General features: G+C 27.1%; 2 long non-coding RNA genes across 2 annotated transcripts; both read left to right on the top strand.

The window, feature by feature from the left end:
* Positions 1-346: 346 nt before the first annotated feature.
* Positions 347-971, top strand: LOC146724062 (uncharacterized). Its single transcript, XR_014924235.1, has 3 exons — positions 347-433; positions 612-813; positions 907-971. It is a non-coding gene; the product is annotated as an uncharacterized LOC146724062 (long non-coding RNA).
* A 6,106-nt stretch (positions 972-7,077) lies between these two features.
* Positions 7,078-9,023, top strand: LOC114939663 (uncharacterized). Its single transcript, XR_003821302.2, has 2 exons — positions 7,078-7,278; positions 8,751-9,023. It is a non-coding gene; the product is annotated as an uncharacterized LOC114939663 (long non-coding RNA).
* The last annotated feature ends 4,191 nt before the right edge of the window (positions 9,024-13,214 follow it).

Genomic DNA, 13,214 nt, shown 5'->3' with positions numbered 1-13,214 from the left:
TTTCGTGTTTTCTCGCTTCTCCCAGATATAAATTGCCCTTCGATCAATTCAAGCACGTGTGCCGTGTGCGTCGTACAGAACGTGTTGCTTACAAGCACTCGAGCGCCGTTTTTAGTGATGCCACTCGGGAGAGGCCGAGAGGCAACAGTATACGCGCACACAAGTGCGATCGTCATACGTGTATTACACATACGACGATCGCGCTTGTGTGTGCGTGCTGTTGCCTCTCCCAAGTATGGCATCACTGGCCGTTTTATCTACGTTTAAGGCGTGTTTCTATTTTATACGACAAGACGCAAGACGGCTGCGGCATAAAGTAACGTTTTTACATTAGTTACGTCGCAGTTTTAAGTGGAAAGTCAAGTAATTGATAGTATAGTTACATCTTGCCACAAGAGGAATAAACGACTAAAAAATGCACATAAAGAAAAAGGTATACTTATAAAATTATTACTTATTATTAGATCTTAGGATCTGCTTTTTATTCCTGCACTACCTTAACTCTAGGCTGCACTAATTCAAAGGTTATCTCTTTCTCCCTATGAGAAATTTTCTTTTACTGGAGGATACACATGATTGTTTTACTAATATTTTGTTTAATATTTTTTTAGAACGAGATACAGACTGCAGTACAAGATAATAAACGTGATGATGTGATTAGTCCGAGCCTTTTATTTCCACGACTGATAAAAAAATCGAAGAAAGGATTAAAAAGTCACGAAAAAAGCATGCAGTAAACAAAAATGTTAAAACAAATTCAATAGATTTAGATAACAATATAGAAAACAAGCCACCTACTGCATCACTGGCTAGGTATGATATGTGTGAATATTTATTTATTTAATATTTGGTAATAATGTAAATTTCTGTTACATAAATATCTCATTAAGTATCTTATATTTACAGATTGCAAAAGAAAAAGAAGAACATTAACGAGCAGATTAATATTAACATGCGATCCAAAGCTCAGAGATCAGCGTTTAAATGGTTGGGATTGTTGGAAATGTGAAAAAGTAAATATTAATATTACATAATAAATCTAAATAGTTCCCTCTTACTTATACATTTTTTTATATATATTATAAATCTCTTTATAATATTTATTTTTATATATAATTTCTAGTATTACAAGAGTCTATCTTTGTCTAAAACAGAGTTACAGAAGCAAAAAATAAATGCTCAAGACATAGGAAGAAATATGAGAGACCACATACACCAAAAGGTATATATAATGTAGATATATTTAATATATATGTTTCTAATATATATATATTGGTATATATGTGTGTGTGTGTGCGCGTATGCGCGCGTGTGTGCGTGTGTGCGTGCGTGCGTGCGTGCGTGCGTGCGTGTGTGTGTGTATACCTAGCAAACCAAGTAACAGTAGATATAACATTAGTTTCAATGTCCTACTCAATAGTGTAACTGTTAAGAGTAGGACATTGAAACATTAATACATTAATTATGTAAAATATATAATAATTTTGTTTTAGGATTTTGGGAACCAGAAATTCCTGAGACAACCATTAACCATGCACAACAACAAAAAAATATAATTACTCCGCTATATTTTTATTCAATTCTCATTTTAAATATCATTTTAATGTGGTCGTATTCTTATATTTTCAAATTATTATTGTAATATTTTATATTAATATTCCATAATTTGCGATTACAACAATTTTATGTGTGTAAACTTTCTTAATAAAAAAAATAAATCATCAGACACAGATTTAAATATTACACGTGCGCAAATATATAAAATATATATAATTATAAGTACATTATTATATATATGTATTATTTTAAATTATATATTTCCATTAAGTTGATGGAAACATATGACTAAATATTTTGCAACAATAGTTTCCAACATATTGTAGCAACTTTTATAACAATAAATATGCTACAACATTGTGTTTGTTTACGAAAGCAACTGTTGTCTATATAATGCTCTTACATTGGTCGAAACAAAATGAGCATTGTTTTGGTGATAGCAACATTATGACAACTTAAAGGAAATGTATGTCAAGCAATCATTTTCCTTATTATGCCAAGGAACGTTTGGCTATCTGGGGTGGTAAATCAGTTTTTTTGTTTAAGTAAACAACGATTAAATAATTTTAATTGTAGAACAAAAAGTAGGATGATAAAAAAGTTTAATAGGATGAAACAGAAACATATTGTATTTTCAAATCTGTTGGAAAGCATTGACAATTCTAACTGGTTAATAAATATCAGCTCTAAAGTGTTACCTGATACTGTATCTAAACTCTTAAGTTTAGGTGACACGTTTGCATTGCCGATTCATTGCTCAGATAAGGACGACCGACTAAATTATATTGTTGAAGTTATAAAGAATTTCGAATCGAATTGTCGTTATGTTCCGGAGGATGCTTTGGAAACAACTAGACCCAGCAAACACAGTATATAAATGTTATATACTCAAGCATGTTACATGTAACGTATATGTTAGTTGTAATTTCCCATTCATAGATGTAACATTTTTAATATTACATATATTATATTGTAGTTATATTGTCATTATATCCCAAGATAGCACTGACTTATCAATACATCGATGTGCTATTTGGTATATAATTACAATATAACTACAATGTAATATGTTATATTAAAATGTTACATCTATGAGTTGGAAATTACAACTAACATGAATGTTACATGTAATGTACACGTTATATTACCTGTTATATTCCATTTTATTACAGCAATGTAACAATTACATATCGGTTTTTGCTGCGGAATATCTATTGCCAATTCACTACAAAAATTTCTATCTAAAAGTAAGCATATTAATTATTGTGACAGATTTATTCAGAATACTTTTAATACTTCTAATAAATATTTGCAGAATAATAAAGATTTGATTGTTACCAAAGCTAAGCTGATAAAGGACAAGTTACAGTGGTTATGAATAGAAATGACTACGTGACTAATATGGAATTATTGTTAAATGATTCGATGACATACAAAAAATTAAATAAAAATCCGATTAAACGTCTGAAGAATAAACTTCACACGTTAGTAAAGTCATGGCATAATAATGAGATCATTGATGATCAAACATATACATTTTTGAATTGTACGAATGGTAATTTACCATGGTGTTATGGATTCTCAAAGTTTCATAAGAACGGTTATCCATTGAGAATCATTGTGTCATAGTTGGGCAGTCCCTTTAATATTGCCAGTTACATTCATGATATATTAGTTAAATCTGTTAAGAAACCGGATTCAAATATTAAAGATGGTTGGACGTTTGTGAATATTATTAGGAATACAAGAGTTAATGACGATGACGTAATGATTTCCTTGGATGTTTGTTCGTTGTTTACGAATATTCCAAAAGATTTAGTTTTTTTTTTGCAATTGAAAATCGTTGGAGTGACATAAGTTTAAAAACTAAATTTAATTTGCAACAGTTTCTATACGCTATTGATGTAATACTTACTTCAACTAGTTTTCAATTTAATGAGCAGTACTATGAACAGATTTATGGAAGCCCTATGGGATCCCCTCTATCACCGATATTAGCTGACTTAGTAATGGATGACTTAGAAACAAATTGTTTAAATCTTTTAAGTTTTAAAGTTCAGACTTTTTATAGATATGTGGATGACATTTTTGTTATTTTACTTAACTCTAATATAAATAAATGAAATTTTAAGTACATTTAATAATTATCATAAACGATTAAAATTTACGCATGAAATAGAGACTAATTCTTCTATTAATTTTTTAAATACTACAGTTATATATCCGCAATGGGATTGAATTGACAACTAATTGGTTTAGGAAACCTACATGTTCTGGCAGATACATCAATTTTCTTTCGAGTCATCCTATTAAGTATAAAACAATTTATACTTAAAAATCAATTGATACAAAGTTTCGCTCGTATATTGTAAATACAACTAGTGATAGATAAAAAGGCCAACTTATCGAGCAATTATTAGAGTTGTTCTGTCTAATAAAATTTATTCCATGTATAAACTAAACATAAAACATTATGTAAAAGCTACAAACATTCTATACTCAAACTTAAGCGAAAATTACAATCATTATAAAATAAACGTTTCAACCGCACGCGGTCTTCCTCAGTATTATATTACAGTAATTATTAAAAAATACAAAATCATATAAAAATTTCACATAATATCGAAAATTAATTAAGAATTTAACAAGGCTCTGTAATATAAATATAAATATAAATTGAGAGTGTCAAACAGGCAATAAGAGCCAAATCGCGGATGACAGTGCGTTATCCCAACGAAACTAAATTTTTTCGTTAAAATTAAAAACCTGTGCACAAGGCACTAAATTTTATTTGGTCACGGCCAAGATTTAAAATTGGAATAATCTCTAAAAGAGATTTCATTTCATACATCCCCTGTTCCCCCCTTAAGGAAATAAATGCGAGAGAAAAATATAGATCCGAAAGTCGCTGAATCGGGAATCGAACCCGAGATCTTTCGCTTGCCGGGCGACTGCTCTTCTAACTGAGCTATTCAGATTCTATACTTTTCTCTGCTATATATATAATAATGTTGATAAACAAACGCCTTTAAGCCAGCGTGTACAAATTAAGAATTTAACAAGGCTCTGTAATATCTGTTCACTGTCATTATCCAATACTGTGTCACTGTCCATCCGCGATTTGGCTCTTATTGCCTGATTTGACACTCTCCAATTTATATTTTAGTATTATATTCACATAAGCCTTGTTAAATTCTTTCATTTGTTACCCCGCTGACTTAAAGGGCTTTGTTTATTCAAACATTAGTATATACAGGGTGTCTGTCCATAGATGTCTGAGCAAATATCTCGCAATTGGTTGAAGTTACAAGAAAGTTTAATAAGAAGAATTTGCACGGCTCTAAGTCAGCTACAAAGTGCGCGTAATAATTTTTGTTCTACTCGTGGTCCTTTCGAAGTTATTGCAGATTAACATAGTTTTTTTAAATGGATACCTATAATTTTTTATGCATATTTTGTATAGTAGGGATCATTTTGCAACAAAAATCATATGTAGTAAAAATTCCTACTATGCATCGTTTACGAGATAATTGACATTTTATGTATGGAAAGTAGTAAGTTGGATTCTAAGTATTTTTGAACGGTTTGAAATGTCAAAGAGAGTTTGGAGAAGAAAACATACAATGTTTGTTTATAGAACATTTATTAACACATAAATTGCTCGAAATTTGACCATCATGTTCAATACAATATTCACGCGTTACGACACAAAATCACTAGAGCTGTTAAAGGCATTACAAGCAGAAATGCTGCAGTTAACAATGAGGGAATATTTATAAAACGCGTTGAATATTGTATTGAACATGATGGTCAAAATTTCGAGCAATTTATGTGTTAATAAATGTTCTATAAACAAACATTGTATGTTTTCTTCTCCGAACTCTCTTTGACATTTCAAACCGTTCAAAATACTTAGAATCCAACTTACTACTTTCATACATAAAATGTCAATTATCTCGTAAACGATGCATAGTAGGAATTTTTTACTACATATGATGTTGTCGCAAATGATCCCTACTATACAAATATGCATAAAAAATTATAGGTATCCATTTAAAAAAACTATGTTAATCTGCATAACTCGAAAGGACCACGGAGGAGAAGTCAAAAAAATTATTACGCGCACTTTGTAGCTGACTTAGAGCCGTGCAAATTCTTCTTATTAAACTTTCTTGTACTTATCACTTAAAACCATTGCGAGATATTTTGCTCAGACATCTATGGACAGACACCCTGTAATATAGCAGAGAAAAGTTAGAATCGAAGGGGATCTGAATAGCTTCAGTTGGAAGAGCAGTCGCCCGGCAAGCGAAAGGTCTCGGGTTCGATTCCCGATTCAGCGACTTTCGGATCTATATTTTTCTCATCGCATTTATTTCCTTAAGGGGGGAACAGGGGATGTATGGAATTAAATCTCTATAGAGATTATTCCAATTTTAAATCTTGGCCGTGAACCAAGTAAAATTTAGTGCCTTGTGCACAGGTTTTTAAATGTGTAACGAAAAAATTTAGTTTCGTTGGGATAACGCACTGTCATCTTCGATTTGGCTCTTATTGCCTGACTTACACGTTTAAATTTATATTATATATACAGAGCCTTGTTAAACCTCTTAATGTTCTAATGCTATTATGTAAATTATATTTGTTTAACAATAATTTTTAAGTTATAAGAACATATTTTGTTAAGTTATAAAGACCAAAAACGCGAAAGATACCGGACGAAATCTGCCAAACGGAGGCTCTCGCATTCCCTCTCTTTAAGAGAGGTGGCAATCCCCAGAGACTCTCTCTCTCTCTCTCTCCTCTCTCTCTCTCTCTCTCCCGGTGGGCTATCATCCTTTTGACGGACGCACGCAAAAGCGTTACGTCACAATAGACAGTGATACCCGTATAAATAGTGCTCAATATCAAATTTTTCATTGTCAGTTTACTTGCTTTGCATGAAACTTTATAATCGAAATCATCGGAATTGGGTTCCTCTTTATCATTTATATTTACTTTGAAATTTATGCACCGACAATCATATTTCTTAACATAACAGCATCTTTAATTATTGTAACAATTATTAATAGTTCTAGTGATAATATTACATACAGTAACATTGATAGATCGTATCATCGAAAAATAAAGACAGTTCATTATATCTAGAGATTAAATTAGAAATAATATAATTAATTGACATTTTTTTTCTTAAATTTAGTAAATAATTCTTCTCATACACTTTAATATATTATTTCATTATATTATACGCAATAAATAATATAGAAACGTGTTTTTATATCATAAATGTATATGTGAATATCTAAATACATAAAACATCGTGTTCATTTCCTTTAAGCAATTTTATGATCAGTGATACTGTTTGCTATTATTAAGTGATACTAAAACACTGTTTTATCTAGAATAAAAAAATATATTCAAAGTTATATAAGTCGTGATAAATTTTATAATTCTTTGGATTAGATAATGTTTATGGTATTTTGGTCACGATTTTTATAGTATAAATAGAGGTGAAGATGTGATAGGTAAAGTTTAGATGTTGAATATTTTAGTTGGATATTTAAGTTTGCAACAATGAAGTTAATGTATCTAACTTTGTTAGTTGTTTTGATCGTCACGATCTCTAGTATGGCTCAAGAAATTAATAAAACTGAGGCTGAAAAAGAAGAGGAGCAATATACGAAAACTGCCGAAAAAATTGCACTCCATCAGGATGAACTGGTATAAAAGCTTTCTGTGTGTGCATGTAATGATATAACTTGTATTTTTTATATTCCTTTAGAGATTGTATCAATCATCAATGTTTGACAATTTTTTAATATTCAAAATGCGCGTTTTATTTAAATTATTAATTAATCAATTATTATATAATTTGTGTATATAGGTATGTATTATAGAGTAATTTCTAAAAAATATATGTAAAATAGAAAATCAAGAAAAAATTATTTAATAAATATATATATATATATATATATATATATCTATATATATCATACATATATATATATATACATATATATATATTATATATATACACTGGTCAAAAAATTATCGCAACACGTAATTAATTATTAAAATTTCGCGTAAATTTAAATAAGCGTATCTCCGCAAAAAATTATCGTATTTGAACAAATTTTTCTTTGTTTCAAAGGGTGAAGTCTCTACTTTAAGAAACTTTGGTTCAATTTGATTTTATCCTCTCCCCCTTTTTCCATCCCTTTAGAAAGGTGTGTTTTTGTTTAAAAAAATTGCAACATTTGACAACCTCTACGGGGTGAAATAAATTTTTTTTCTTATCCAAATGTTCGTAAAATATGGACTTTTTCTTAGAAATTAAAAAAAAAGCAAAGTTCGTACAATATTTTTTCGCGAAGTTACGGCATATCAAGTTACCTACACATTTTTTCCATTTACCATCAGCATTAGCGATACTCGACGCGCACCATGATGGTTACGCGACAAATTGCTAATGAAGATCTCTCTCACAGAATCAGCGATTAACAATTAAAAAACATTTACGTGAACGCGTTTAAGATCGCGAGTTCGACATTTTCTTCTTTTAATGTATAGAAAAAAATGTATGATCCATACATAAATTACGTTCACGTAAACGTCTTCTAATTGTTTGATCATTGATTCTGTGAGGGATATCTTCATTAGCAATTTGTCGCGCAAATCATCGTTGATGCGTGCCGGATATCGCTAATGCTGGTGATAATTGCACAAAAATGCATAAATAACTTTGATATGCCGTAACTCTATACCCCAACTGTTAACAGCCAAAAAAATCGTACAAATTTTACTTTTTTTAATTTGTAGGAAAAAGTCCATATTTTACGAAAATTTGAATAAGATTTGCAAAAAAAATTTATTTTACCTCGTAGAGTTCGTCAAATTTTGAAAAAAAAAAACACCTTACTTTTTAAAGGGGTGGAGAGAGGGGAGATGATAAAATCAAAATCGAATGAACTCTTAAAGTAGAGACTTCACCCTTTAAAACACAAAAAAAAATTTTTAAATATAATAATTTTTTGCAAAAAATATGCTTATTTGAATTTACGCGAAATTTTGATATTAATTGCGTGTTGCAATAATTCTTTTGACCAATGTATACATATATATATATATATATATATATATATATATATATATATCAAATTAGGGAATTAAATGTTAATTATTTTCTTTTTCAGGGTACAGAATCCTTAGCGTTGGTTTGGGAAGCATGGTGGAAAGTTTTACATGACGTTTACTGGGAAGTAATGTAATGATGGCTATATTATACTAATACAATACAATCAGCAGATTTTTTTAAATTAATGCAAATATTCTGTAACCATTGTATGATAATATATCATTCGATGCTGTGAAGAATTATACATTTTCAAACAGTATTTTTCGTATCGAAATTATGTAAAGTATAATATGTATAATCAACAGAAATACAAATACAACTTGTACAATCATCTTTCTGTTATATTAAAATAAAATATCTTATACTAAATAAATCAGTATTATAGTATAATAATCATTACTACATAAATATGTTATATAATTTATATAAATCACTTACTATCCTCTTAAAATACAAATTTTTGTAACATTATATTTTTCAATGATATAAATTATTATTTATATATTGATAAAATGTTTTAAATTGTTTTTAAAAAGTATTTATAGTGTTTAAAATCAAAACTGATAATTATTAACTATAATATATAGATTAAATAGTAAATATATGTTATAATATATACATACATAATTAAATATATATATAATTAATTAAATATTTAAAACACATAAGTAATATATATGAATATTCATATAATATACTATATATATATATATAATATATATGAATAATAGATGATAATGATAGATAATTATGATCAAATAAAAATTTTTCTTGAATATACAGGTAATATATATATATATATATACGGCTGTATATTCAAGAAAAAAGTTTTTAATTTGATCATAATCTATATATCATATAATTAATTAATTCATTATAATATATGTATATATATATATATATGAATATCTATATATATGACTATTGTTAAAATATTTATTAATATATAATATATAGTATATATATATAGATACCTGTATATTCAAGAAAAATTTTGTATATTTGATCATAATTATATATCATATAATTATTATTGGAAAATAAAGTAAAGTGTATGATATAACAATTCTCTATACAACTATATGTATTTTTTATATTACCATCCAATTTTCTTTTACTACTAAATAACTAAAATTTTAATTACGTATTATATTTTGAAGTATTATGATACTCTTCAATTTATACAAAAGTTAGAATAAAAAAAATGTTATAAACATAATCCGAAAAATTTTAAACTTTATTGTAACTTTATGTTATTTTATCTCAACATTTTTATTTTCAGATTTAAGATAAAATTTCTGTTTTAAAATTATTCAGTAGTAGCGAACACATACATAGGTATATTTAGGATATTAAGAAATTATATCAAATATAAAATATGATGCAATATAAAATATTTATGTTCATATTAAACAATAATTTTTTGTTATAAGTCACGTGGAAAATAAAAGCATTATCTGCACTCTTAAATTCAAAATGCACATTTTTATGTTGCGTTTATACTCGAATATTATATTGGTTTTTCATATTTCACGAATATGTTTGTCAAATACATAGAAAATATACTTTTTTTTATTTTTGATTGTACAACAAAATGTTTCAGACAAAAGTTGTTTGATTTGAAGAGGGAACAGAAGATGATACTATTGACTTTTTTCTGAAGGGCACTTTTTAAGTTCATTTAACAGTCATTTATGTTTTTTTAAGTGGATTTATTATAACTTTTTAATATAGATCGATTTCTCGCAATTTTTGACATAAAAATTATAAGGATAAGTTGGTAAAAAAATTTACAACATATTTTCTACTTAAAGACACTAATTTTACCTAATCTATGAAATATCTTGTAAATATTGATTTTTTTACCCCAATACTTTATACATAAAATAATAAAGACCCAGATAACAATTTTTGCGTACAAAATTTGCGCGTCTTATACATATAAATTGTGTACGAGATTTGCCTGAGTTTTGCTTGTGGGATATGTTCAATCGTACATATTGCACGCAAATGGTTAGCTTATGTATTATTTGATACACCAACAAATCACGTGCAAATAGATATCAAATTGCCAAAAATATGCCAGTGATGTGATAGTGACAGCAATATGTTTGTTGAATAGTGCTCATCTTGCATGCTTATAACGAGATGAGATCGCGCGCAAAGTGTGTTAGCATTTACTATCACTACGAGGACGCACTAGGCTAAGGTTTTGCTTGCGCAGTATAAGCCGCTTTTGTATGCAATAGCTAGGTATTTGCACGCAAAATGTTTTCTGGGGAGAATCTGACGTAAAAAAACACAGTTGTTAAATTTATTAAATTAATAAAAATAAAAAATTAGTAAATGAAATTTTTTTAAATAAATGTTGATCGCTAGTGACAATTTAAAAATAATACTGAGACAAATTACTTCAACCAAAAACTGGCTAATTCTTTTATTAAAAGTAAATGAACACTATGTTTCGACCAACATTGTGGTCCTTTTCAAGTGTTATACTTATTCCGCAATTACATTAATTCAAAACGGAGACGTGAAATTATCACCTGTCATGTTAACAATCTTACTGTTAGTTACTGACAGATTGTTAACATGACAGGTGATAATTTCATGTCTCCGTTTCGAATTAATGTAATTGCAGAATAAGTATAACACTTGAAAAAACCACAATGTTGGTCGAAACGTAGTGTTCATTTACATGTAATAAAAGAATTAGCCAGTTTTTGGTCGAAATAATTTGTCTCAGTATTATTTTGAATTTTTTTTACGGCTCGTATAAAATTAAATAAAGTAGAACGTACATAAACAGGCCAACTTAAAAACGAGCAAATTATTTAGGTGTATAAATAAATTTATTAATAAATAAGTACTTATATTTAGATACATATATGGCATTAATCTAATTTATATTTTCGAATAAATAATTATTGAATAATGTTTAATAGTTTTGCTTGTTTTCTTATATAATTTTGTATTGATTGTTATATACAAGGTTTGTCATTTTTTTATATATTTGGCATTTTTTATTTAAGACAAATTTTTAGAAAGGATTTTTTTTGTTAATTCAGTGTAGACACAAAATATTATATAACAATAATTAGAATAAATTTACGAATAAATTTTAAATTTTTTATAAATTGTTTATAAATTCTTAAATTTACATTAGAGCAATTAGTTATAGACAAATTGATTACACATATTATACTTTTATGCTAGTTAAATTTTTCTTTACATATAATAAAAATATATTTTTTTAGTTATTACCTCATCAATTTTATCATATATGTCAAAGTATATGTAAAAAAAGTATGTGCTCTATTTTTATGTCACATCTGCGAGATAAGATATCATTATTGACTTTTTAATGTGTTTCAACAATAATTCATTTCAATATTAATTACAATAAATCAACTCTACTTTATTTAATTAAGAACAAGAATATATTTTATAATTTTTTTAAGAAACAGCCATCCTATAAATTAGCGAACTAATTATTGACATATCCTTTGAGATTAAATGAATTAAGTTAATTTTTGCTTGTTTTAGAAAATTTTGTTTTATTTTATTTTTATTATAACTTTATATTTTCTAATACATTATATATATGTTAATAATTAAATCTAATATTAAACATCAATTAACGTCTATTTCAGATTAAATAAAGAATGAGATCTTGAATTGTAAGTTTTTTGATTCATAGTAAAAAATTGCAATAATTACATTTTTTTATTATAAAAAAAGGATTTTAAATTAATCGTCAAAGTATATGTCAATAATTTCAATAATATAGCATTAATTTAATAATATGTAATTATGCTTTAAGTTTTTTAAATTTTAATTTTTAATATATTAACAACTAAACCACTTAAAATATTTTGAATATACATGTTTTATCAAATTTAGGATTACATTAATGCCATTTTGAAAATATTCGCCTTTGAAATAAATCTGCTTTGCAAAGTATAATTAACTGTAAGATAAGGTACCTGAGATATCAGGATTTAGGTGTATTTTATCTTTGTGTTGGAATAAAAGCAGACACTTCTACTATGTAGCGCGTAGTTGTCTGTCAGAAATAAGTTAAACAAGTTAAATTTTTAAAGTGCCAGAATATTTTGACAGATATACCATGCAAGCAGGTAATACAAACTGTGTATAAGAAAATGTGCATATACATAGTATATCTCGAAATAATTGCATTTAAGTAATTACAGAAAAAATTACAAGTACGTACTAACAATAAGTCAATAATTAAGCAATTAATCAATTCTTTTTACAATTTGTAAGTAAACTTTTAAATAAATTTTTAAAAAAATATTAGAAATCTTGAAATTTAATGTAAAATATTAGTTATAAAAATAATAATAAACTATTAGTAAACTATATAATAGCTGAAATTGATAGCAACTATAACAATAAAATTATTATATGTAAAGAAAAATTTAACTAGCATAAAAGTATAATATGTGTAATCAATTTGTCTATAACTAATTGCTCTAATGTAAATTTAAGAATTTATAAA

This window comes from Nylanderia fulva, unplaced genomic scaffold, assembly GCF_048542155.1.
Source record: "Nylanderia fulva isolate GAGA-0341 unplaced genomic scaffold, ASM4854215v1 Scaffold1505, whole genome shotgun sequence".
NCBI classification, from domain to species: domain Eukaryota; kingdom Metazoa; phylum Arthropoda; class Insecta; order Hymenoptera; family Formicidae; genus Nylanderia; species Nylanderia fulva.
This window is presented reverse-complemented; position numbering and strand designations above follow the sequence as displayed.